Genomic DNA, 27,332 nt, shown 5'->3' with positions numbered 1-27,332 from the left:
TTCTTTTGTAATAAGTCTTTGAAATCCAGCATGTATTTATTAACAGCACATCTCAATTTGGACCAGCTACATCCAAGGGCTTAATAGTTCCATATGACTCACAGGTACTTTAAATCCTGGCTTCATCACAAGCATTAACAAAGATGGCCAGTGGTTCCTGTACTAGACAACACAACTCTAAGGACTAAATTTTCATTTAATTTATCACAAATTACCAGTCCCTACTTATTTCAGCCCTTTTCCTATTATAGGCAATGAGAGTAGCCACCTAAGTAAGATTCAGCCTCATTCAACTCTAGAAAAGTGAGAAACAATTCTGGCAGAATATTAAAATGTCCAGCCATAATAATAAATGAATTAAAAAGTAGTCTAGACTTTAACCATGGAAATTCTTATACTTTAAGGAAAGAGAACAAGAAATTTTCTCAGTCTCCCTTAATCTTATGGACTGTAGATGGCTAATCAGTTAGGCTAGTCCCTCCCTGCCTGTCTTCTCTTTGATACCAAGAGTATTTGGTTTTTGGTTTGGTTTCTTTAACCTGCTAACTATGCCAACGTATCCTAGTGGAGCTCAGCTCTGTAGAACAGAATGCCACCTGCAGATGACAAAGGTTAAGATTCTTAACCTAACTCTGCCTTCTATATTCATTCCCTGAGTCCTGCTGCCCTCAGACCCAACTGGAAAGAGAAATATATTTAATAGGAGAACTCTCTGTGCTCCACAAAGCTGTATATAGCCTGCGGATGTTCTCTGTACAACCTGCACGGTGTTATTTCATTGAATTATTTGTGAATATTTAACAATCAATTTTTTGTGTGTGTAAAAAATTAGATCCGTTGACTCCAAGACTCCATTCTTGCATGGGATCCCAGAATTATAAGCATCTATCCCAACTCCTTCTTTTGATTTGACCCAGTCAGTGCTTTGGAATTGTGATGCCCCTTGCTGGGTGTGCTTGTGTTATTGGATTTGGCCCGCTGAGTGCAGCTAGGGAGAGAGTCAAGGCTTTCCATCTTACTTACACTGCTCATGGCTCAATGTCAGCTTGCCCCCTGCTTCTGGGCTGGCACCCTGACAGTAATGACTCTGATGACTTGGCCTGCTGTAATTATTTTTCCTTGGTCACCAGGTGCACATAAAACAAAGCCATGATTAATCTCTGCTATAGAACTTATTCAAGAATCAATAGCCACGCTGTTATTGAATTATATGTGATGCGAAGCACTAGCTCAACAAAGAGACATATATTTTTTATCAGTATTATGTACAAAATTTTATTGGATTGGACAGTGAATATTCAGTTTGCACCTAGCCATTCAGTAATACAGGTATGAGTAATTTTTTTGGAAGTTGTGCTTCCTAAACCTCACGTTTTCTCCCTAAATACTCAAACTTCCCCTCACTCAGTTTGTAAGAAAATCTTGATTATTGAATTAATGCCCCTATTTTTGTCATGCTGCTTATAGTGGTTTCCTAGGGCTGCCATAACAAACGATCACACACTGGGTGGCTTGAAACAATGGTAATTTATGTTTTCATAGATCTGGTGCTAGAAGTCCGAAATCAAGGTATTGGCAGGATCACACTTCCTACAGAAGCTTGGAGGGAATCCATTCAGGCATCTTCCATCTTATTTTATATTGTTTAAGATTTTTGCAGTTAGACATTGGATTGAAAGAGACTTAGGTTCCAATCCTGACTTCATCATGTACTAGCTGCATAGAGTTATGCAGGAGCTGCACCTCTGTGAGCTTCAGTTTCTTGACTGTAAATTAAATTTAATAATAGAAATCACCACATAGAGTCATTTGTGGATTTAAATGAGGTGATGCTTATACGTCACTTGAAACACAGGCTAGCCCATGGTAAGTTTAGAATACATTCACAATATTTATTAAGAGGGATATAGTTTTTAGAGTTATCTCATATAAAGAAGAATGGTGATTTCTTGGGAACTGTGTCTATAATTTGATCTCTATTAGTATGCCATGATACACAAACAAATGCTTAATGCAGCAAAACTTACATTAACTGAAATCCATGTAATTAGAATTAAATCATATCTATTAATTTAGGAATCAATATATGAAACCTTTATGCAACTTTCTACCAAACTATTACTTCCTATTCACTATAGTGTAACTATACTGATTACTAAAAAAAAAAGCATCAAATTCAAGAGGACCAATATACTATTCAGCTTGTATATGAGTACACCGGTTATAAACTGTATCTTCCTTGATAAAACAATCTTAATTCCCTCTCATTGGTGAAAATATATCAGATCACCACAGTCTGTGTAATTCCACCTGCCTCTAAATTCTTCTCATACTTAATGTCTTGCCAGATATTCACAGTGTATCACATGGATTTTCATGTGATACACAAAACCATGATTTTCAAACCGTGGTTTGTGATCTATGAGTGGATTACAGAACCAATTCAGTGGATGGCATAGAAAAGATTTTGAAAAAGGAAACCTAATATAATGCAATGTAGTACAATACAATACAATACAACACAACACAACACAACACAACACAACACAACACAATACAGTAGACAAGTTAGAACAAATAGGAATAAGTATTCTTTTTTGCAACTTGTTTCCATTTCATATGTACATATGCATGAATATGTCTAGGTGTTCTGGTAGATAATGTAAAATATATATTTCACCAGAAATTGTAAGCATTCACTCAATAACATATTTCCATTACAGACACTGTATATGTATATTCCACATTATAATAAATCACATTTTTTGCCTCAATTCTTTTTTCATTTTTATTTTTTCAACTTTTTTATTTTGAAGAATTTCACACCAAGAGTAAATTGGAAAAATAGTAGGATAAACACACTATATGTACTTCATGTGGATTCACCACTTTTTAATATTTTTATGCATTTGGTTTCTCTCTCTCCACACACATATATTATCATTATTTTAGTTCCTCTTCTTCTGAACCATTGAGAGTAAGTTATAGGTATAATGACTCTTAGCCCTCTAAATACTCAGTATATATCTTCTAAGAACAAGGACATTCTCTTGACCTAACTATAGTACAATTACCAAATTTTAAAAATCTAACATTAAAAACACTCTAACATACAACACATATTTAAGTTGTGCCAACCTCCCTATTCATGTCCTTTACAATAACACTATTTTGGCCAAAGATTCAATCTAGGATTATGCATTATATTAAATTTAGCTTTGTAGGTTGTACAGCTGAGATCTGGTCCTAGAGCAATTTCCACTATGTCATTCTGTCTCTGATAGGCATTGACTTAAAGTTCATTTTGTCTGATATTATTATAGATACTCCTGCTCTCTTTTAATTATTACTTACATAGAATATTCTTTCTCATCTTTTCACTTTCAACCTATTTGTGTCGTTAGATCTAAAATGAGTTACTTATAGACAACACATAGTTGGATAATGGTTTCCAGGGTGAAGGAGGCATTGCTTCTTTGCTTATTTTTAACCTATTCTTCCAATCTCTGACTTTTGATTAGAGAATTTAATTCACTTACATGTGAAGTAATTACTAATCAGAAAGGACTTCTGACATTTTGCTATTATTTTCTACATGCTTTATAGCTTTGTTATTCCTAATTTCCTCCATCACTATCTTGTCCTGAGTGAGTTTTTTGAGGTGAGACATTGAAATTCTTTATCATTTCCTTTGTATTTATTCTTTAGCTATTTTATTTATGGTTACTATGGAGATTATATTCAGCATCGTAAGTTATAACAGTAATCAGAATTTATGCCAGGTTAACTTCAATAACACATAAAATCTCTGCTTCTTTAACAGCTTTGCCCTCACCCCTTTCAGTTGTGGATGTCACAAAATTGCATCACTATGAATTGTGCATCCAAAAACATGAACTAATGCCTTTAATGCATTAATCTCTTAAATTATGTAGAAACAAAATACAGAGCTATAAACCAAAGTTATAATAATACTAGCTTTGAAATTAATATATTTTAATATATTAGTCTCTTAAATCATGTGGAACACAAAAAGTAGATATATATATATGATTGTTACAAAGATACTAAATTTTGTAATTGCCCATATATTTACCTTTACTGAGATCATTATTGCTTCATACAGCTTTGAGATGCTATCTGGTGTCCTTTCATTTCAACCTGCAAGATTCTTTTTAGAAATTCTATTAGGGACATTGATTGGTAAAGAACTTGCTCAGCTTTTGTTTTTCTGTGAGTGTCTTAATTTCTCCATTACTTTTGAAGGACAGTTTTGCTGAACATAGAATTCGTGTTTGGCAGGCTTTTTTTTTTTCTCTTAGCATTTTGAATATATTGGGCCACTGACTTCTGACTTTCAAAATTTTGGATGAGACATCTACTCATTTTCTTAGGATCTTTTGCATGAAATGAGTCACTTCTCTCTTGCTGCTTTCCAAATTACCTCTTTGTCTTTCAATAGTTCGAGTGAAAAATATTTCATTGTGGATCTCTTTTAGTTCATCTTACTTGGAGTTTATTGAGCTTCTTGGATGTTTATGTTCATGTATTTTATTGAATGTGGAAAGTTTCACCATTATTTTTAAAAATATTATTTCTATGTCCTTTTCTCCTCTGAGAAAAATGCATATATTTGGGACTCCTTTTGGATTCCTAAAATGCATATGTTGACTTGTGTGATGATGTTCCACAGATCCCTTAAGCTCTGCTCACTCATCTTAAATATTTTTTTATTTCTGTTCCTCCCATTGAATACTTTGTATTGTTCTATCTTCAAGTTTGTTAATCCTTTCTTCAGCCTACTCAAATCTACCCTTGAATCCCTTTAATGAAATTTTTATTTCAATTATTGCACTTTTCAGCTCCAGAATTTTTGTCTTCTTTTTCATTTTTTAAAAAATCTTCTTATTGATATTTTCATTTTGTTCATATGTCATTTTATTGACTTATACCATGTCTTTATTTTGATATTTGAGGATCTTTAAGATTGGTGTTTTATTTTTAAAATTTATTTTCATATTTTTAAAATATTTGTTGTGGGTACATAGGTATATATATTTATGGGGTACATGAGATATTTTGACACAGGTATACAAGGTACGTAATCACACCAGGGTAAATAAGGTATCCATCACCTTAAGCAACTGTCCTTTGTTTGTGTTGCAAATAATCCAATTATAATCTTTTAATTATTTTTAAATGCACAATAAATTATTGTTGGCTATAGTCATCCTGTTATGCCAGCAAATACTCGATCTTATTAATTCTATCTAACTATACTTTTGTACCTGTCAACTATCCCCTCATTTCCCATCACCAACTACCCTTTCCAGTTTTTCATAAATATTCTACTCCCTATCTCCATGAGTTCAATTGTTTTAGTTTCAGTTCATTAAAATAAGTGAAAAATGCAAAGTTTCCCTTTCTGTTCCTGGCTTATTTCATTTAACCTAATAACTTCCAGTTCCATTCATGTTCTTGCAAATAACAAGATCTCATTCTTTTTTATGGCTGAATAGTATTCCACTGTGTATATGTGCCATTTTTTCTTTATCTATTAGTCTATTTATGGATAATTAAGTTGCTTCAAATTTTGGCTATTGCTAATAGTGCTACAATAAATATGAGAGTGCAGATATTGCTTTGATATATTGATTTGTTTTTCTTTGGGGCATATACTTAGCAGTGGGATTGCTGATCACATTTTGAGAAACCTCCAAACTGGTCTCCATAGTGGTTGTGCTAATTTACATTTCCATCAACAACGTACAAGGGTTCCCCTTTCTCCACATCCTTACCAGCATTTGTCATTGCTGGTCTTCTGCATAAAAGCCATCTTTATTGGAGGGAGATGACAGTTCATTGTAGTTTTGATTTGCATTTCTCTAATGATAAATGATGTTGAATACCTTTTTATATACCTGTTTGCCATTTGTATGTCTTCTTTAGAAACTTGTCTTCAGATCACTTGTCCTTTTTCTAAGTCAGATTATTAGATTTTTTTTCCTATAGAGTTGTTCAAGTGCCTTGTTAATCCCTTGTCAGATGAATAGCTTGCAGATATCTTCTTGCATTCTGTGGGTTGTCTCTTCACTTTGTTGATTGTTTTCTTTCTGCACAGATGCTTTTTAACGTGATATGATTCCATTTGTCTATTTTTCCTTTGGTTCACTGTGCTTGTGGAGTATTACTCAGGAAATCTTTGCCCAATCCAGATGTCCTGGAGAGTTTCTCCAATGTTTCTTAATGGTAGTTTCATAGTTTGAGGTCCTAGATTTAGACATTTAATTCACTTTGATTTGATTTTTGTATATGGCAAGAGATAGGGATCTAGTTTCATTCTTCTGCATATGGATATGCAGTTTTTCTAGCACCATTTTCTAAGGGACTGTCTTTTCCTTAGTGAATATTCTTAGCACCTTTGTGAAAAATGAGTTCACTGTACATGTATGAATTTGTTTCTGGGTTCTCTATTCTGTCCATCATCTATACGTCTGATTTTATGCCAGCACCATACTGTTTTCGTTACTGTAGCTCTATGATATAATTTGAAGTCAGATAATGTGATTCCTCCAGCTTTGTTCTTTTTCCTCAGGATAGCTTTGGCCATTCTGGCTCTTCTGTGGTTTCATATAAATTTTAGAATTGTTTTTACTCTCTGTGAGGAATGTTATTGGTATTTTGATAGAAGTTGCATTGAATCTATTGATTGTTTTAGGCCAGAGCTGTTTAATCCTTTGGCTTCCCTGGGCTACACTGGAAGAAGAAGAATTGTCTTGGGCCACACATAAAATACACTAGCACTAACAATAGATCATGAGCTTTAAAAAAGTCACAAAAAAATCTCATGATATTTTAAGAAAGTTTACAAAATTGTGTTGGGCCACATTCAAAGCCATCCTGGACTGTATGCAGCCCATGGGCCACAGGTTGAACAAGCTTGCTTTAGGTAGTATGGACATTTTAACAATATTGATAGTTTCAATAGTTTCAATCCATAAACATAAAATATCTTTGAATTTTTTTGTATGCCCTCTTCAGTTTCTTGCATAGATATTTTATAATTTGCATTGTACAGATAGTTCTCACTTCTTTGGTTAGTTAATTCCTAGATATTTTGTTTTATTTGTAGCTGTATGCTTTTGTCACCATTGACCTTTTGGAGGTTGATTATTAAATGCCTTGAGGTAGTCTTCTTTGGGTTAATTCTGCTTGGTATTCTATATCTTTCTTGTACTTGGATATACATATTTTTCCTTGGTTTGGGGTATTCTGTTATCCCTTTGAGTAAACTTCTTAACCCTATTTCTTAACCTCATCTTTAAGGCCAATAACTGATTTGCCCTTCTGAGGCTATTTTGGTTTTCTTATCTCTAAATTATGCATGTTTTAGTCCATTTATGCTGCTATAGTAGAATACTTGAGACTGGGTAATTTTTTATAAAGAAATGAACTTTATTTCTCACAGTTCTAGAGGCTGGGAAGTCCAAGTAACTGACAGATGTGGTGTCTGATGAAGGCTGCTCTTTGCTTGCAAGATGGCATTTACTTGCTGCATCTTCTGGAGGGAATAAACGCTGAGTCTTTACATGGAGAAAGGGAATGAAAAGCAAAAAAAAAAAAAAAAAAATCACCTCCTAAGGGCCCAACCTCTTAATATTGTTGCATTACAGATTAAGTTTCAACATGAATTTTGGCGGGACATATTCAAGCCAAGTAGTATAATAATACCTATGTCATAGGGTTACTGTGAGATTTAAGTAAGGTAAAGAATTTAAAGTACCCTGTGGTAGATGGAATAATTGGCACCAGTCTCTCATCCCCTTCTCCTATCTACAGTTTGCCATGTCCTCATTATGGGTAGAGTGTATTTCCCTGCAGGTGGACTTTGCGCTTATCTGCAATTGGTTTTGGTCAAGTGACATTTGGGTAAACATGATAGATATGCCAGTTCTGAACCTAGAGCCTCAGAGATCTTGTGAATTTATCTTTGTTTCCTTGCACTCCTGCCATTATCATGAGAAGAGCTTACCTCAACCAGCTTACTAGTTGAGGTAAAGAGGAGGAAGGTAAGGAGGTAAAGGAAAAGGAGAGACATAAAAGGAGGTAAGTTGCACTTGCCACCTCACTGATCTGCAGCTTAAAGTACAGCTGCCCAGTATAGCCCAGCCTAGATCACCAGAACCACCAAAACTGACCAGCAGATCCATGAGAATAAATGACTATTTCAAGCCACTTCATGTTGGGATAATTTGTTATACAGCTATATTTCATCATGATCTAAATAATACAGTGTCCAAAACTGTAGCTGACACATAATTATTATTTGATAAATATTGGTTCTTTAATAATATAATAATATATCATTTGGCATTTTGATTTGCACACAAAAAACACAGGAAAGACTCCTTTTATTTTACATGATTTGTTTTGAAAGCCAATTAATAATGTAAGTTTATGAAATAAAATACTAAATAAAAATTGAAAGATGACAACTTGAGATTCTTAATCTTGTCCGGTCAGAGTCAATATCTTTCCAAGGACTCCTAATTATTATGCTGCTCACTAACCCATTGGGCTAAAAAAATAGTATGAACACATTATGGGATAATATAAATTCATACTGATACTTTAGACAACAATACCCATTAGTAGGGCGGTATGTAGTTTCAGGGATTTGGGTGCAGACCTCCAATATGTTTTACATACACCCTTTAAAATACAACAGCTAGTGAAACATATTGTATATATTTCCCACCAAGTGGAATCTGAACCACAAGTGGCAGGTGACAGATTCATATTTCATTAATATAATCCTCTGCACAACTCAATATTCTCAAAAATAATCCTTATAACTTAAGTGCCTGATACCTGAACACTTGGAGTGCTCTTTTGCTTGGATCTCAGCTTTCTCCATTCTACCAAGAAATACAATGAAAAAAAATCATGCCAGATCTCAGGTTCCCTCTGAGACTCAGAGGAAGATGAATTTCTCATGAACCTTCACTGAAAACATTCTTCCATTTGGTGTCTAAAACTGCTTCAGACAAATATCCCCACTTCAGACCCAGACTGAAAGCCACTACTTTTGCCTTCGAGGATTTCCTTTAGTAACAGAAGTATGCATATTTTGACAATAAAAATCAAAGAAAGTACTTGTGGGGAAAAAAAACTCTAGAAAGCTGCATTTATTTGGCTGATTTCCTATCAGAAAATCTAAACCAAGGAACAGAGCTATGATTTTTAAGTGTCCTGTAACAGCTTTTGCAATAAGAAAAGTCTTTACTTAATTCTAACTTTTCCTCTGAAAATTAACTTCTTATTTGCATGTCTATATATTGCATTCATTAAGATGTAACATTCAACTTCTGAATTGATATGTACTATTTAAAGAGTATGTCTTTTCCTCCCAATGTTAGATACCTGAAATAAAGGTGTGGGAGTCATCCATTCAAAACTTTTTTTTCCCTTTTCATTTATAGACTATAGTAGAACAATAAATGCATTCATTCATTTGACAAATATTGTACACACAGCTATCATGTGCCAGAGCATTGTGTTAGATGCAAAGAAGCTACATCACTGGGGAGTATCACAGGGGTTGTTTGCATTAATGAAAAATCAGGGAAATACATATAAATTTAAATCTCTAACAAGTACTGGCCAAAGGCATTTGAACCAGAGTGACTCCATCTTGAGTGAGGGCTAGAAAAATGACCTTAGGACTTGCTGGGCTGCATTCCCAGAAAGTTAGGCATTCCTAGCCTCTAGATGTTTACAGTTAAAGGAACAGATTGATAACATTTACTAAACATACTCAGACTTGGGAGAATCCTGATATCCCTATATCTTGAGAACAGAAGCATTCCAAATTTTGCTTTAAAGATAATAATATCGATTCTTGCAAAATAGAGTAATTAAGAAAATTAATCCTTTCTCACAAACCCTGTAACAGAGCACATGTCCCCATGATCTTTTTCAATTCTATGTATAAACAAGTATTGTAGCTCGGGTGGACACATTCCTTCTCCTACTTTCGGGAATGCCCTATTCTATCTATGGAGTAGCTGGACTTTCATTACCTTACTTTTTTAATAAACTTGCTTTTGCTCTGCACTGTGGACTCGCCTTGAATTCTTTCTTGCACAAGATCCAGGACCCTCTCTCAGGGTCTGGATGGGACCCCTTTCCTGTAACACTACTAATAAGAAAGTTGAATGGTAATGATGGAGTATATAATAGGGGCCTGGGAATGTGGGAAATGTTTCCATTTTGGAATGATAATTAAACTAATGTGTAAGAAAGTGATAAAACTTTCCAAGAAAAATGTTGGACATGGGGGCATTTCTAGGTGGAGACAGCAGCATATGTAAAATCTGAGTAACTGAAAGAAGAAGACCTATGTGGATGGAACGGAGTATTAGGGAAAGGTATGGCATAACATGACTGACTAGTAGATCATGGGGCTGAAAATCTCTGTGCTGGATGTGGTCCTCCAGATCGGCCCTACTTTCTTCTCCAACAAGGGCAGCCTTTAAGAACTCTATCAATAGCTTCCCTGCCCTCCAGCTTCCAGGTGTGGTGCCTTAGCCAATGGGAGGCACTGTCAGGAAACTGGATATTGAAATGAGAGTGAGGAAATAATGTATTCCTCTACCTCTTTCTTTGCTGTGCCCTGTGTTAGCTGTGCCTCTCTACTTAAAGCAGATCATGCATGATGGCCCTCTTCTCTCTCTCTCTCTCTTTCTTTCTCTCTCTCTCCTCCCCTCTTTCCTTTTCAGTAATGTTCCCTTCCTTCCTTCCTTTGCCTCTTTACTTCTGAGAGGTGATAGCTCCCTACTGTTTCTAACCACAGGGTGCCTTACATCCTTTGCTGTTTTCCCTTAACCTAGCCCACATTTTTTAAAATAAGTCTTTTTATTAAATCCTTCTTAATTATTCACTTGAGTGTCTCATCTGTTTTCTGCCAAGCCTTTGCCTGTTACAGCATTATAGACCATATATTCAAAATTGGTATTTCATCCTAACAACAGTGGAATAAGAGTTCTTAAATGCATGCGTACAAGCTCACATGTTTGTGTACACATAGGCACCCACATCTACAGGAAGTAAAAAGGTAAGTTACTATTCCGATTCACACATTAAAATGACCAGTTTGGCTGCAAAATATAAACTGGTTTGGAAGGGACAAGAATGGATGGAGACTTGTAGTTCAAGCAAGACACGACACTAGCTTGGATAGGAAAATAATGGTGGAAATATAGAGAAGTTGGTGAATTCAAGATGGGGAAAAAGGCTTCGAGGGTGGACTCCAATGTTTTGTTTATGCAGTTTGATGAAAAGCAGTATCACTGATTAAACTAGAACACCTGGAAAAAATCCAGGTTTGCAGATGGCAACCAGGCATGTGTTTTTGGACGTGTTGAATTTGAGGTGACTCTGTTATATCCAAGTGGAAATGTGAAGCAGACAACTTAGTTTCACAAATCTGAAACTCTAAGGAAAGGTTAGGCTTGGAGATTTTTATTTGGGAGTTTTTGACATCTGGTGATGATTAAAACTGTGGTTGTGTGTGAGGTTTCCTACAGGGTGAGAATAAGGATCAGGCCCAGTCCTAAGGAACTTTAACACATACTGGCCAGTTAAAGGAAAGTAAACTTGGGAAAACAATGAAAAGCAGCAGAAACTCACAGGGCATGACTGACCTCATGAAAATGCAGTAGTGTACAAGACAGGGAAACACTATGTATAGAAAACAGTGAGAATCATACATAGCCTCTGATCTACTGAAAATACGTGAAAAAATATTCTACTTTCTGTATCATCATAGCCCCTTGCTTTTTTAGAGAACAAATGTTATGTCTTAAAGGAAATTGTTTTCTATGCCCAACAATATTTTACTGTTATTAGGTCCCTATATGGACCCTTTCTGGAGTCTGCCCTTCTCTGCAATGGAAGATAGGTTTCATGCTTCTTACCTGTAATGAAGTTCAGTGCTTTATACTCCTGTTTCTGTTTATCACTGCTTGCTCCAAGCACAACTGATAAATTACATCCAGCACTAAGAACTTGGGACTCCAGCTCTATTCTAGCAAACTTCTTGCACATAAAGAACACCCCCCCCCCCCCCCCCCCGCCCGCCGACCACCACACACACACACATAGCGGTTAGGTGTCTCTCTCAAGGTCACATGGTTAGTAAATACCATAGTCGGATTTAAATTGACACATTTTGTTTTGTTTGAGATGGAGTCTCGTTCTGTCACCCAGGTTGGAGTGCAGTGGTGCGATCTCAGCTCACTGCAACTTCCGTCTCCCTAGTTCAAGCGATTCTCTTGCCTCAGCCTCCCCAGTAGCTGGGATTACAGGTGCCCGCCAGCATGCCTGGCTAATTTTTGTATTTTTAGTAGAGATAGGGTTTCACCATGTTGGCCAGGCTAGTCTCAAACTCCTGACTTCAGGTAATCTGCCTGCCTCAGCCTTCCAAAGTGCTGGGATTACAGGCATCAGCCACCATGCCTGACCTGATGCTTTTTGATTTCCAAATTTCCTCTCGTATGACACATGAAGGCAGCACCACAATTACTCAATAATACTCTTTCCTTAACCTCCGTATTCCAAGCTAGATGTAACAAACACAAAGATTAGTTAACAAGGAGAGAGAATACATCATCTATAAAGTTCAAAAATCAAAAACGCTAAAATTATAAATTCATTAATGCAAGCAGCTTTACATTCCAACTGAATTGAAAAATAGCCTCAGACTCTGTTGAAAAATATATCCTTTGATTATAGTTCTCAAATTTTTCCAAAGTTATGAAAACTACATCTAATTGTCAATACTTCAGACTACCCCATGGCCATCTTGCCTGGGTTCATGGTACCAAAAGGAACTCATTCTGCTTTGATTTCTCTTGTTTTGTGGATAAACTGTCTACCTGCCAAAGTCTTAATTACCCAACAGGTCTGAATAATCCTGTTTTAGTGTCTGTTTTAGTTCCCTATTTACAGCTCATTTAGGGCTCTTCTGGCAGCTGGTTTTGCTCTAAAGGAGTGTGGGTGCCACGTTAAAACACCCCTTTGACAGCATGGAAAGGCTGGACCAATCCAACCTCAGGTCAATAAATTTGGTGTCACAAACTAATTGAACCAATGAATGTTATGTAGAGTGCCACGTGAGGGCTATGTTCTCCATGGTTTTGGAGAAGCCAGGTACTCAAACCACCTCAATGGCTGAAGGACAAGGTTATGCCTAGGGAGAACTGTATGATATTTGTTGTTTCACGATAAACAAGCATTACCAAGCTGTGGCCAATGAAGGTTTACCTCAATTTTAGATTTTCATAATCTAAATTAAACTGAAATGGAAAAATTTTACCTGATGTCATGTAACAAGGTAATCCAAGGAGCAGCTACATATCTGGAAATTAAGTTAACCCAACAACCAAGGGAAACTTGACACATATTAGAATCCAAATTAATACATGAAACTGGTGGGCTCTGAACTTCTGGGATAATAGTACCAAAGATGGGTATCCTTGAACCTTAAAAGGATCTACTGGCTGTCACTGTTTTATTAGTCTGGTGCTATTGCCAAATCAAACTAACACTGACTACCTTCTCTCATTTTGCCTTGGAAAATGGTCAAATACAAGGATTTTTTTCCAAGCCTCCTAGAGTTTAGTGCCCATCTGTTCTCAATCATTGGGAAGACTCAGGAATAGAATGTGCCATGAACCCTTGGACAACCCCACCCCAGGAGGCTGCAGTCCTGGCTGCTTATCCTGGGATTATTTTTTTCCTCATCTGTGAACATACAATGTTGCTAAATTGTCATGAGGATAGCATGGTAGCTAAACTTTCATGAGGATAGCATGGTAGAGAAGACCTAGAGTGTCAGTGTCCCAATAGCTGATGCATAAACATTATAATCAAGAAGGACAATAAAAGATGTGCTACAGCCACTTATACTAAGAATCATGAGAATATTCAAGTATTTTTTATTTTGTAACATTTCTGTAAAAGAATAGAAATGCTACAATGGGAAAGGATAATTCTTTTTTTTTTTTTTTTTTTTTTTGAGGCGGAGTCTTGCTCTGTCGCCCAGGCTGGAGTGCAGTGGCGCGATCTCGGCTCACTGCAAGCTCCGCCTCCTGGGTTCACGCCATTCTCCTGCCTCAGCCTCCCGAGTAGCTGGGACTACAGGCGCCCGCCACCACGCCCGACTAATTTTTAGTATTTTTAGTAGAGACGGGGTTTCACCGTGTTAGCCAGGATGGTCTCGATCTCCTGACCTCGTGATCCACCCGCCTCGGCCTCCCAAAGTGCTGGGATTACAGGCGTGAGCCACCGCGCCTGGCCGGGAAAGGATAATTCTTAATTGGATGTCCTTCCTGTCAAGCAAAGAGGCAATTCATTTTAAAACAAAGAGGAACCAGGTTATAAGCATGGAGCTCATGATCACATTCTCTCTTACATCCTAAGCTGGAAAGTGGGGAAGGGAGGAGTTTCCATTTCTGCTTACATCACTTGTTTTAGTTTCCTAGGGCTGCCATTAAAAAGTAGCACAAGCCTTACACAACATAGTCCAACAATTCTGGAGGCTGTAAGTCCAAAGACAAGGTAGCAGCACGATTGGTTCCCTCTATGGGCTCTGAGTGAATCTGTTTCCTGCTTCTCTCCTGGCTTCTGGAGACAGTTAGCAACCATTGGCATTCTTTGACTTGTAGATGCGCCACTTTGATCTCTACCTCTGTCTTTACGTTACCTTCCTGTGTATCTCCCTCCTCTCTTCTTGAAAAAGACGCCAGTAATATTGTATTAGGGGCTCATTCTACTCCAGCATGACTTAATCTTAACTAATTACATCTGTAACAACCTTGTTTCCAGATAAGGTCACATTCTGAGGATCCAGAGGTTAAGATTTCAACATATCTTTTTGGAGGTCACGGTTAAACCTATAACACCATTTAAGCAATTCTAAAAGAGAACCTCACCAGAAAATGACTGAGAAAACAATGCAGGCAAAATTTTTATTTTTACTTATCATTTTCTTAAATTGAGGACAAATGAAATGTATTTAAGATATACTTTTATCTGACACCTGACATAAAGAATTACAATGTTTACTCACTACAGTTTGTAAGGAAACAATTAACTATTTATGGCCCGACAAGAAGGAAGTCTCCCCTGATCTTTGGTAAAAAAGTTCCCTGAAATAAATAATTTATGCCATCAAATTGTCTTGTGTCATTCATCTTCCATGGTGAATCAGGGAACTACCCTACAGAATTGTATCTACAAATATGTCTCAAATATTCTAACACAGTTATGGTTTCACTTTAGTAGGAACTCTGTAATCACCAAAGGTAATTTCTGCAGCTATATGTGGAATTCTTGGGAACCCAGAGATAGCCAATTTAAAGTAATATATACTGCTTGAGTTTGTATTTTATGAGCCAGATTACTTGTTCTGTTTGATTGAGTCTAGCTGAGATGAACAAACATGAGTTTTAAGTCAAATCACAGAAATATTAGAAAGTGTATCGCTCTCATAAAACAAGCTTGTCTCAGTAAAACAAGCCTACAAGTAGACTAGCATGTCTGTACCAAATATTGAATTACCAGGTACTCTGATGGTCTGTTTAACCTTCCAGTATCTGGTGCTTAAAGAATCTTGGCAAGCTACTGATGGTCTAACACCTTCTGAAGAGCTATTCCCCTATCAGCAGAGGGATTTTTCCTTTGCCAAACTCAATACCAAGTGCCCAGGCCTCACTAATTGCAAACTTGATTCTCTATAAGTGAAAGTCAATGACTCCCTGGACAGTCTTCAAGATCCTAACTCTCTTCATCAAAGACCAAAGGTCAAAGCAAGGCCCATTACCAGGTCTGACTGCCTTCGGATACCAAGAACAGCAGGGTTTTTCTGATTAGAAACAGGGCGCAGTCTGACTTGTGTGCTCAGGGATGTAGCCAAATGTGCTGGAGAGAGAGGAGATCCAGCTAACAAGGCCCCCTGCTAATATCTCCAGCCTAGTCTCCTGCCACTACACACTAGTAAGATTGAATTTCATCCAGGTCGCCAAGGTTGACATGTTCAGTTTTTTTGTTTCTCGTTTGCCTTCTCTCCTACCTCTGGGTCCTAGCACATTCACTCCCTACTGTTCCAAACGACTTTAAGAATCTTGCTTTATTTATAAAATACCAATATGTCCTTCAGAACTTGGACAAAAGTGATTCCTTCCAAAAATGGTCACTACTGCCCAGATCTGTGCCCACTTTCAGTGGCTTCTTATACTTGGATTTCTCTCAGCACTCACCACACTGTATATTGTAATTGATTGCATATTTCACTGTCTCCTTGACCTGAATTTGAGATCCTTGAAAACAAGAATCATGTCTTATTTGCCGTTGTAGCTTCAGCAACAGGATACTGACTGTCATGTGACAAGAATTCAATGAAGATTTATTGAATGAGTCACAGAATAGACACTGGTTTTGGAATCACAATACCAGTGATATTGTTCTAGCTCTGCCGCTAACAAGCTTTGATTTTTCAGTAAATTGTGGTGACTGTTGCATACTCTTGACCTCAGGATCCTCAGCTACCATGGATAAATCTTTGTTTTCCACTTCCATTTTCATGAATTCTTAGTTCCTTTTTCTTTTCATTTGTAAGGTGGGGATGACTGCACCTGCATGATGGCTAGTAGGAAAGGTAATTATAAAGTATATGCAGGAGCTCTGTAATGGGCAAAACACTATAGAAATACAAGTTATTGTTGATCCTCAGTATAGATTAAAGGCAATAACAGCTGAGTGTCTGAAAATGTAACTTTACTGTGGGAAATGTATTATATGAGTGTAAGATAGTGCATTCACAAAACATCTTCCTCTTCCTTTCTTTCCTAAGAAAGAGGTGAGGCCTGATGTAGGTAGATGTCCACACCCAAGGATTGTCCATTTTGGTCTAGGCACCAATAAATCTCTTGGTCACTTGAGGTATTTTTGATGCAGCCTATATAGCCTGGTAGTTTCTATAACTCAGACTTTTCCTGACTGGGCTTTGAATAAAAATTATTTGTTTAAAGCCATTAAAAAATATTACGTGATTTTCCTAAGCAGTTCAATTAAATATTACAACATACACATATAGGTTTCACTTCAACCACTAATGGACCAATGGATCCTCACAAGAATATGGTGAGTTTCTGCAGAGATGAAGCTGTTTTTGTCTCCCTTTGTATTTCAAGGTCTCATAAATTCCATCTGCAAGTGCCCAGTGTACAAACACTTTTCTCCTTGGTTTTGATGCTTTCTCCAGAAACACTTGAAGATTAGAGACTGGCTTCTGGGACAAGTAACTGCTAGAAAAGCTTTTCCAGCCAAGAAAAAAAAAAGTATATGTGTCTTTAGTAGTTCCTGCTTCTCTACAATTAGAGTAGCTTTCGCTACAATTAGGGTGAAAGACATCAAATTACATCAGTTGTAACCCTTTCCTATTTGGCAAAAACAGCACAATATAAGCAGTCCAAAAATCACTGGTGTCTACTAAAGAAAGGTGCGGAAATTTAAAAGTAGGCATCAGTAAGAAGTCAAGGGGGAAAATGGCAGATGCTTTGATTAATTTCTAGAGTCTGCCTCTTCTGCAAATATCCCTTGGCCAATCCATGGTGTTGAAGAAAGCCTGTAAGAGCATGCATTTAATTCTTGATTTAGGCAGGTCATGATAAATAAGGAAAACATGCCATAATGAATTAGAGAACAAACCACTCCAAAGCTCATGGACATTGAAAATATGGTAGCAAATAAATGTGTGCCCACACAATTGAGCAGGGTAACACAGGGAAAAATCCAGGTCATGTGCCAAGCTGCCAACCCATACCCAGAGACACACACATACATACATGCATGCACATGCAGATACACATGCACACCAAGGTACATGTACACACACATTTATATTCATCCACATAACATACTCTCACATACAGACACACACACATGCACATACACACATAGGCACATACACACACATGCACACACACACCACACACAATGAGATTAAAAATCAAGAAAATTCCTCCAAATACTTTTTATTATTGCCTGACTGGTGCTGCCAATGAAAACTCTTCATTGGAATTTGTCCTCACCAGCATAGATGATGGATTCAAATAAAGGAGTAGCCGTATAAATTAGAAGACAGGAAAAGCCACACAGTGGAGTGGAAAAACCCTGGCACTGAGATTCATGAGAGCAGGGTCCTAATTCTCATTTCCAAATAGAGAGGTTTAGGTATCAGACACTGAATTTAAATCCAGGTCAAAACTGGGAAGACTTTTGTGGATATTGCCTTCCAATGCTGTACTTGGACTACTCAATTTTTGAAATGTAATGTGAAATAGTCTGTTTCTAAGTAGCTTAGTCCTATTGTCATGCCAAGATTCCTGCCTGTATCCTGTAAATATTTGAGTTTGTGATAACTCATTTAAATAATCTGTCTAAATTTCTTAAATGTAAAATGCTGTGAGTGGGTGCTCAGAGAATTCTAAAGTGACCTTTTGTTTCCAGAATTATTTAGAGGTACATGCAAAACATGGCCATTTTGACATATTCTGTTAGAGAAAAATGTTACAATTTCAGTGCAATGTTCCAGTCTCTGGCTCAATCAGGAAAATACAAACGCTATAAAAGTAAACTTCTGCATCCTCCAGTTCTTCAATTTTGTGATGAATCCATTTTGTAAAGTGGCAAGAAAATAAATTTGAAACGAAAATGATAAGCTAATAAACATCCCCATTGTGACTGCAAAGACAAAACATCAAATAAAAGCAGTGCCATCATTGTAAATCAATAAATATTGGATATTAAATGAAACATTGACATCAACTGTAAAGTGGAAGAATATATAAAAATCCAAACACAGATCTCCCTGGGAATGGGCGTGGACACTGTGTTGGGAGCCTTTGCCAACAATAGGAAAAACATTTTCTTCTCTCTGTCGCAATACCTCTCTTTATAAAGTGAGAAATTTGGTTAGATGATTGTTAATTCTGGCTCTAACCATTTATAAAAGACTACAGCCGGCGGCAATTTTCTCCAGCCTGTGTATTGTTAATCCTGCTTCACGGAATTCGTCTAAATGCAATCCATGCTTGATTTTCATTCATAAGGAGCTCCATGGGCTACGCACACTCTAATTGGAAAATTAGTATTGTTTCAAAAGCACTGGCTTAGTCTCAAAATGAGATGCCCTCAGCATGACATGCATATCTAATTTCTTCCACGGTTGCATAAAATAAGAAAGAAAAGCATTCTCAACCACTCCTGACAGCTTTTATCACGAGTTATTCAACAAATGTTTTCTGTCCACTTGTCCGAGAAAGCTGATTAGACAAAACAGCCGGTGGAGGCACAAAGAAGAATATTCATTATTTTTCAAGGAAATATAAAAGAAATTTCAATACACATTTTTGATGTTGTTATAAAAATGTCAGGAGTGTGGCATCCTACACAGTTAGAGGCTGTATTTCCATTACATTACAGGGATACATGTGATTATTTAGCTTTAAATTAAATTGGTCTAATACAGGTTTCTATCAAATATAAAATCCTTCTCTGTGCACTTATTAGAGAACTACTCTAGAGATGATTTCTTATCAAATCAAGGGATCTGGAATGGCCAGAGTTCTGACTAGCCTCCATTTAGAAAAGATATCTTGAGCCTTTGGTTCTCTGTTACGTATGATCAACATGTTCCCTTTAAATGGAACGAAGAAATATGGGTGGATAACACATAGAAAGGAAATTTAGCTGTCTGCTCCCTCCCCTCCAACACACAAAAGAGGATCTGTGCTTATCACAGCATCTTACATCCCCATCTGTGCTTTTATCTCCTGCAAGATTCCCTCATTCCAGTCAAGCACGATTCTTACTTTAGCTAAACATTTCCAATGCTTTTTAATTTTTCTTTTCCCTACCACACTCCAAGCAGTTTCTCGTGCCTTTTTTCTGTCTGACAGTGTGTCTGAGAGACCCAATCTCTGGGCAGATAAGGCTTGAGTGGGGAGAAAGCAAAATAGTCAAGGAAAAAAAAATGAGGAGGTGGGCTTTACTCTTTGCATCACTCTTCAGCCATGCCTGCTCCAGCCTGAAGGTCTCCTATGAACTTAATAAGAGAGGCAGGGCAACTCACCTTGCCCATCTCTTTCTGGTACAAACATTCATGTGCAGTCCCCTGCACATGTAGGATCTCAACATTGTAAGGGTCACCAGGGAAAGCTCCGGGTGAGACTATGGAATTTATCTCCAGAATTATCAATATCCTGGCTGAGTTTCATAGGTTGATGGTGTTTTCTTTAGATCAGATTTGTTTTCCTCAGATTAGAACTGAAGCAGGAGTCTAGAGTCAGACTACTTGGAATTAAACCTGAGCTTTATTACTAAACAGCTATGTAAACTTAAACCAGTATGTGACTCTCTCTGTCCCTCAGTCTTTTCATCTGTAGAATGGGAATGATTAGCCTTTAATTCATAGGTATTAAATGTGTGACTCATTGCAATTGCTCAATGAATATTAATTCTTACCCTTATTGTTCCATACACCAAGAGTGTTTTTAACTAGGGGTAGTTGAATCTACCTGCAATGTTGAAGGTACCAGAGTCAGTTGGAACATCAGACATTAGAATACTATGTGTGTGTGTGTGTGTGTGTGTGTGTGTGTGTGTGTGTCTTTGTGTGGAGGAGATACACCCAGACACACATACACACCAAATGTTTCAATCAGAAAATAATAAAAACAATAACTAACTGCTTGGTTTCTAAGGGTAGATTCCAGTTATTTTCTTAAAATACATTACCATATAAATTTCATCTAAAAGAGAAAAGGAAAGGAGAAAGTGCAGTGGGCTAAGGGGAAGCAGTTCTAATACTCCTCTCTGACCAGAAAACCACGTTTCCCTGAGACCATCTTCTCTCAGGACTTAGTTTCTTCATGTGTATGTGATGTGGCTTATTTTGGAATGGGTTAAGGTATAATGAATACACTAACTAAAAAGTTGAGGTTGATCCAGATAATCTCTATCCACCATTTTTACTCACTTTTCTTCACTTGATACTATAATTCTACCCAGAAAAAAAATAACCAGACCGTATGCCTATATAAATATCCCTGCATATACATGCATAAAACCATTCCATATGTATCACCTCATTTGCTTCTTATGAAGAATACAAAGGCTAAATTCTTCTGTTAAAACAGCAGAACAATAAGTACATAGTGGGTCTGCCATAGATATTAATTGAATTCCCTTGTATAGTAAACATTTTCTTTTCTAAATAAATTGTAAGAAATGGAAAAGTCCATTGATCGTTCTCAATGAAAGAAACAGACTCAGTAATTAAATGACTTGCTACAGTTCACCCAGACTATTTGTGTCTCTGGCTGTGTAGTGTTTGCCAGGGCTGGGTATCTCTTCAGAAGGAAAAAGAGACCTGAAGAAGACATCTGGTCAGAAAGCATCACATGCTCACCCTGGTTGTTATGAATACATGTTGTTCTTCTCCTCCCCATCCTGTCGTCTACTGTCAAGTAAATTTCTTAAAGCATCTTCAAAACAAAGCCTTCAGGACTAGCATCCTTGTAGTATAAAATCAAAATGTCTTAGCCCACAGCCCCTTCTGTTCCAGCCCCATAGATCTTTCCAGCCTTATAGGTTCTCTCTCCCTCTAAGTCCTGCTGAACCCATATCACCAACATCCTACAAGCCGCTTCATGCCTCCATATCTTCTTTCTTATTATTCTCTCTCCTTTTGCCAGTATGGTGGACACAGACTCTTCCTTTTTGTCTCTGTCTACATGTCGGTTCAGTGGTGTCTTCTTCCCTAGAGGGTTTAGCTCATCTTTGCCCCCACATCACCTTTTAAGCCTCCGATTGAGCAAGTATCAACCATATTGCATTGCAATGAGTAGTATTTACAGGATCCTAATCCCTTTTCCCACATCCTACTACACTGTGAAATGATTTTCTTGGGGGGGTTTGTTTTTTTCTGAGACAGGATCTCTATCTATCATCCAGGCTAGAGTGCTTTGGTGCAACTATGGTGTACCTGAAACTCCTGAACTCAAGTGATCCTTAGCCCCCTGAATAGCTGGGACTACAAGCATGAGCCACCATGCCCAACTAATTATTTATTTATTATTTATTTTGTTTTTATTTTTACTTTAAAAAATATTATCCATTTTATTTCATTTGTTTTAACTTTTTTGTTTTGTTTTTGAGACGGAGTCTTGCTCTGTCACCAGGCTGGAGTGCAATGACACTATCTTGGCTCACTGCAACCTCTGCCTCCCCGTTTCAAGTGATTCTCCCGCCTCAGCCTCCCAAGTAGCTGGGACTACAGTTGCACGCCACCACACTCGGCTAATTTTTGTATTTTTAGTAAAGACGGGATTTCACCATATTGGCCAGGGATGATCTCAATCTCTTGACCTTGTGATCCACCCACCTTAGCCTCTGAAAGTGCTGGGATTACAGGCATAAGCCACCATGCCAGGCCTGTTTTAACTTTTATTTTAGGTTTAGGGGTACATGTGCAGGTTTGTTATATAGGTTAACTCATATCACGGGGGTTTGTTGTACAGATACTAAGCCTAGTACCAAATAGATATTTTTTCTGCCACCTCTGTTCTCCCAACCTCCTCCCTCAAGTAGGTCCCAGTGTCTGTTGTTTCCCTCTTTGTGTTCATGTATTCCCATTCTTTAGCTCCCACTTATAAGTAAAAACAAGCAACAAACATGCATTAGTTTGCTAAGGATAATGGCCTCCAGCTCCATCCATGTCCCTGCAAAGGACATGATTTTGTTCTTTTTTATGCAGCATTCCATGGTGTGTATGTACCACATTTTCTTTATCCAATCTGCCACTGATGGGCTTTTAGGTTGATTCCATGTCTTTGTTATTGTGAATATTGCTGCAATGAACATATGCATGTCTGTGTCTTTATGGCAGAATAATTTACATTCCTTTGTGTACATACCCAGTAACGGGAATGCTGAGTTGAATGGTAGTTTTGTTTTTAGCTCTTTGAGGAATTGCCACACTGTTTTCCACAACGGTTGAAACAATTTACACTACCAACAACAGTGTCTAAATGTTCCCTTTTCTCTGCAATCTTGCCAGAATCTATATATTTTTTTATTTTTTATACATACAAGATCTTGCTATGTTGCCAGGGTTAGTCTCAAACTCCTGGGCTCAGGTGATCCTCCCACCTTGGCCTCCCAAAGTGCTGGTATTATAGGCATGAGCCATCATGCCCAGCCTATTGTGAGTTTCTTAAAATAGCTTGTTTTCACATCAGTTTTGACAAGCTTGGAGCCTCACACAGAGCCTATCACAAAGTAGGTGCCTAATAAGTATTTTCAGGGTTTATGAATAACTGGCTGAATAAGTGAATAGATGAATACATATAAATTTGTGTATTTGATCTGAATTGACATCTAACTTGGGCTAACCTTTCCCCTTTAGTTTTCTTGGTTGAAAGGAAATTCTGTGAGACCAGCTTGAAAAGGATATTAATATCAAATATTTTAGAAACAGTCAAAGGCCTCATGAACTTGGGGGCATTTTCCAACCATATGCTTTTCATCTCCTTGTTCAGCTGATATAGTATGGAAGTAATTGAATGGCCACTCTTTTCTAGGATGTCAACATACATTTATCAAGATTTCTGGGCAGCTAGTTGCTCCTTTGAAATCTAAAAAGATGTGACTCTTGGCAACACTGTATAAACATTAAATTATTTTCCTGATTTTTTGCTTAACAACTATCATTTGATTCATCTGCCAAGATAACTTCATTATGTCCTTGGAGCAATTCAATATGCCAGCAATTTAAGTCTCCATTTTTCAAATTCACCAAGCAAGAACTCCAAATCTTAAAAGAGGCCAGCACAAACCTTTAAGGGGCAGAGTTAGAAGGCAGGACAGACGAAAAACATTGACTACTGTGGGTTCTCAGACGCTTGTTAAAAATAAGACATGATATTCCCATCCATTATATAAACTTCTCTCTCTTGTTCTGTCTTTTCGTCTTTCTGTAGATAAAGTTTGGATTAATCTCCCTTTTATACCAACTGCACTTTTTAGATGTTGATTATAATTCTTATCATGCCTTGTATGATAGTGGTATATACATGGCCCATCTTTGACCATAACCAACATACTGTCACAGCCAAGTCCCACTTCAATTGCAAAGCATAGATTCTGAAAGGCAGGGTTGGCAAGAGAGAAATACCCTGGAATCTAACACATTTAGTACTAAGAGAAATGAGAGTAGCAGCCCAAATCAGTATTGTGAGACAAAATGAACTCTTAATCAAGTCAGGATTGCTACAGAATTTCTTAGGAGACTGAGCTGCTGAGTCCACATGGATAGACGGGTGGTCTTGAGAGGTGACAACGTGCTAGCAGCCCTCACTGGCTCTTGGCACCTCCTCAGCCTGGGAATCCACTCTGGCTGTGCTTGAAGAGCCCTTCAACCCACCGCTGCACTGTGGGAGCCCCACTCTGGGCTGGCTGAGGCCACAGCCAGCTCCCTTTGCTTGCGGGGAGGTGTGGAGGGAGAGGTGCAGGCAGGAACTGGGACTGCACCCTGCGCTCGCAGGCCAGCGTGAGTTCTGGGTGGGCGCAGGCTCTGAGGGCCCTGCACTCGGAGCGGCCAGCCAGTGCCACTGGCCCTGGGCAGTGAGGGGCTTGGCACCTGGGCCAGCAGCTGCAGAGGGTGCGCCGGGTCCCCCAACACTGTCTGCCTGCCCACGCTGCGCTTGAATTCTGGCTGGGCCTTGGCCGCCTCCCTGCAGGGCAGGGCTGAGGGCCTGCTGCCCTCCATGCCTGAGCCCCCCTCCCAGTGGGCTCCCACGCAGCCAGAGCCTCCCCAACGGGCACCGCCCCCTGCTCTGCAGTGCCGGGTCCCATCCACCACCCAAGAGCTGAGAAGTGCTGGTGAGCAGCGGAGTGCTGGTGTGCAGTGCAGTGCAGTGCAGGACTGGTGGCCAGCTCCACCCATGGCCCTGTTGCCGGATCCACTAGGGGAAGTCAGCTGGGCTCCTGAGTTGGGTGGGGACTTGGAGAACTTTTATGTCTAGCTAAAGGTTTGTAAATGCACCAGTCAGCACTTTATGTCTAACTCAAGGTTTGGAAATGCACCAATCACCACCCTGTGTCTAGCTCAAGGTTTGTAAACGCACCAATCAGTGCTGTGTGTCTAGCTAATCTAGTGGGGACTTGGAGAACTTTTCTGTCTAGCTAAAGGATTGTAAACCCACCAATCAGCACTCTGTGTCTAGCTAAAGGTTTGTAAATGCACCAATCAGCGCTCTGTGTCTAGCTAATCTGGTGGGGACTTGGAGAACTTTTGTGTCTAGCTAAAGGATTGTAAATGCACCAATCAGCACTCTGTGTCTAGCTCAGGGTTTGTAGACGCACCAATCAGTACCCTGTCAAAACGGAGCAATCAGCTCTCTGTAAAATGGGCCAATCAGCTCTCTGTAAAATGGACAAATCAGCAGGATGTGGGTGGGGTCAGATAAGGGAATAAAAGCAGGCTGCCCCAGCCAGCAGCGGCAACCCTCCGGGTCCCCTTCTGGTGCCCGAGCTTTGTTCTTTCCCTCTTTGCAATAAATCTTGCTGCTGCTCACTCTTTGGGTGCGCGCCACCTTTATGAGCTGTAACACTCACCGCGAAGGTCTACAGCTTCACTTCTGAAGCCAGCAAGACTACAAACCCACCAGGAGGGATGAACAACTCCAGACGCGCCGCCTTACGAGCTGTAACACTCACTGCGAAGGTCTGCAGCTTCACTGCTGAAGCTAGCAAGACCATGAACCCTCCAGAGGGAAGAAACTCTGGACACATCGGAACATCTGAAGGAACAAATTCTGGACACACCATCTTTAAGATCTGTAACACTCACCGCGAGGGTCCGTGGCTTCATTCTTGAAGTCAGCGAGACCAAGAACCCACCAATTCCAGACACACTCTAAAGAGAGATGGCTTCACAATTGGGTGAATTGTGATTCCTGAGAGACTCATCTGAGTTGGAGCAGTCTTGCAGCCACTAGCCAAGAGTTTAAGAAAGTGTCTCCAGTCACTGTGGGAGAGAGGTGGAACTTGGCTATGAAAATATTGGGTCAGGGCCCTGATAAAAGAACCACAACATTGGGAAGAAATTGTAAGAGTGACAGAAACAGAAGCCTATTTAGGAAGACCAAACTAGCACATCAAAAGTACAGACTCACTCTCAGAAGATTTATGTAGAATTTCTCCAGGCTGCCACAAGCAGGTCATGCAGAAATGTGTTTAGAGCATCGATCTCTGGTCACAGGGACTTGAGTTTGAAGCTGGCTCTTGACTTGCAATATGTGTGACTTTGGAAGTTATTTAGTCCTCTTGCATGCTTCAAGTTTGTGTCATTCAGGATGCTTTCAGCAGTAACTAACAAAACAAAAAAATTCATTCAGATTGACTAACAAAAACAAAAAAAATCTAATTCAGATTGACATTGGCTCATTTAACTGGAAATCCTTCCTAGTTGTGTCATGAAGGCAAAATGTCTGTAGCAATTTCTGCATTCATATCTGAGCAGTATTCAATTGAGAAGAAATGAAAGATTTGCTTCCAAGTAAAGGAAAATCTTTCCTGGGAGCCATCAAGCAAGCCTTCAGCCTGAATTGGATCACATGCCTATTTCTCAACAAATTCTTAGAACCAGGCAGTACCATGAGCTGAACATTTTAGGCCTGAGTTCCTGAACAAATCATTGGCAAGGTATGGAGTTACTATTAAACCAATTAGGACCTCTCCTACAGGTAAAATCGTCAGTTTCCTGTTCTGTAGGTGTTTGGTCTATGTTGGGAGGAGGTGACTATCTGAACCAAATCAGGGTTGTGAGACAAAGAAAAAATTAGGAAACAGAACCCAGACAGGCAGCTGATATTAGCACCTATAAGATTCCTCATTTATGAAAGGGAAATAATGCCCACCTTGGAAACTGTTGGGAGGAATAAGTGAGTTAATTTATAAGAAGCACATAGCACAGTCCTTAGCTCAATATATGTGGTGGTTGTAGTTTCTATTATGATGACTATATTGTTTTCTCCATTTCCTCCTAGCTCCGCACCTAAACCCACTTGCTTCATCGTTCTGTCCCCTCACTTGCTTTATCCCTGAGTCTCTGAGTCTTGGCCCACTATCTATTCATCAATTCATGTATTTGGTTATTGACATTAGGTTTGCTGCTTGCATTTATTCAAGAAACAGGTAGAACA

The sequence above is a fragment of the Gorilla gorilla genome, chromosome 3 (genome assembly GCF_029281585.2).
Source record: "Gorilla gorilla gorilla isolate KB3781 chromosome 3, NHGRI_mGorGor1-v2.1_pri, whole genome shotgun sequence".
Lineage (NCBI taxonomy): Eukaryota > Metazoa > Chordata > Mammalia > Primates > Hominidae > Gorilla > Gorilla gorilla.
Note: the sequence above shows the minus strand (reverse complement) of the source record.